Source organism: Echinops telfairi, unplaced genomic scaffold (assembly GCF_000313985.2).
Source record: "Echinops telfairi isolate 266 unplaced genomic scaffold, ASM31398v2 ScPeMD7_61;HRSCAF=230, whole genome shotgun sequence".
In the NCBI taxonomy this organism is placed as follows: Eukaryota; Metazoa; Chordata; class Mammalia; order Afrosoricida; family Tenrecidae; genus Echinops; species Echinops telfairi.
The window spans coordinates 74,829-76,714 of NW_022103959.1; positions in this window are offsets into that span (position 1 = coordinate 74,829).

Consider the following 1,886-nt stretch of genomic DNA (forward strand, 5'->3'; position numbering starts at 1 on the left):
ATGTCTCTGTGTTTTGCTTTATATGTACCAGTTCTTAAAGGTGCATCTCTTAATTATACACACACACACATACATATATATAGATAGATACAAAAAGATTTCCATTATTTTCATTTTCTAAATAATAATTTATGCATAATAATTTATAACCTCTTTTACTATTATGGTCATTGTCCAAAAACCTGATTTATATATTTCAAAAATGGTCACTACATTGGTAATAAATAAATAAATAAATAACATGAAATAAGGGTTGGATGATCTGTGCTTCTAGAAAATCGCAGGTGTTTTACAGAGATAATGAAGAAGAAACAATAATAATTTGGTAGGTGTCAAGCAATGTTTTGATTGGAAGCTTGTTGCTGTTTTTTGTGTCATCGATTCACATCTGACTTACAGTGATCGTACATAGAACAGAACAAACACTGCCCTGTCCTGTGCCCTCCTCACAGTTGTTCCTGTGCGTGCGCTCAGGGTTCCAGCCTGGCATCAACCCATCTTATCGAGGGCCTCCTCTCCTTGTCTCCCGTCCTACTTTGCCAAACAAGACATCGTTCTCTAGGTCTCTGCTCACATGTGAAAGTATGTAAGATGAAGTTTTCCATCCTTGCCTCTAAGAATTCTGGCCATACGTCTTCCAAGACAGTCTAGATGATGAGATTATATGGCTAGACATTAAATATATTTGTAAAGGTGATACACCGTAAGCTTCAGGGTCATAATTCAATTCTGGATCTTAATGACTCGAGTCCAATGAGAACATCTTTAAATTAACAGGACAGGATTATAACAGTTGTTTCTACAACTGAAGGAACTCACACAGACTGTGACAGCCATACGGTCTTTCTGGAAGTTTGAATCACCATTGTTCTTCCATAAATGGTATTTCTATTTATTCATTTAATATTGTGTATCTGAGCTACCAAATCGATTGCAATAATATTATATAAGAAATATATATTTCAGAGGGTTGAAAATGGTGGGTCCACCCAGTACTCCAAGATATGACTGCAACAGGCCTTCATGGAGTAAGGAACCAGTGGAGAGGTCTGGGGGGCCAACCCCAATCCTAACTACTAAGTGGACACCTGCCCCTCTCCCCAGAAGAATTTATTTCAAAGGACAGCATTGAATCTGCAGGTCCGGGAGAGGGACATATCTGATCGGAGCACATGGATGCAGACGAAGGGGGAGGAGGAGAGAGTGGATTACATCCTGACCCACCAGGCATTGAGGATGATGTTCCCAATTAGAACAGCCAGTCAGTCCACAGAGAGGACATGAGACATGTCCCCACTATGAGACATGACATCCCTCACTGACCCATAGCCTTCCAGGGAACAACGGAGACACCGTGTGGGAATTACACCCAATCTGATTCCACCACACCGAGGCAAAACACTAAGGGGGTGCAACAGAACAGCAAGGGAACAGAGGGGTGAGGTCCCCAGGGAATGCTGAAGGTGGACTTTGGTGCAGGGGTGTGGTGCCCCAACAGACAGGACTGGAAAACACTCCTAAAGGACAAAAAATCAATCCTTGAACTAACTACAAGCTTTTCTTTCTTGTGTTTTGTTTTGTTTTTTTGTCATTGGTTTGTTGTTGTTGTGTTGTATATTGTTGATTGGTTTTTCTCTGTCTTGCTTTTGTGCGTGTTATTATCTACACAGGTCTGTCTAAATAAGATAGGCTGGATGCACACTCTGGAGGAGATACAAAGGGAGAAAACAACCGACAATTCTGGGGATCCTTGGGAGAGGGGGAGGGGGGAAAGGGAGTGGTGTTAACAAACAGAGGGACAACGGAACAACAAGTGATCCAAATCGGTGGTGAAGAAGGTGTGGGAAGCCTGGTAGGGCATGATAAAGGGTAATGTAACCAAGAGG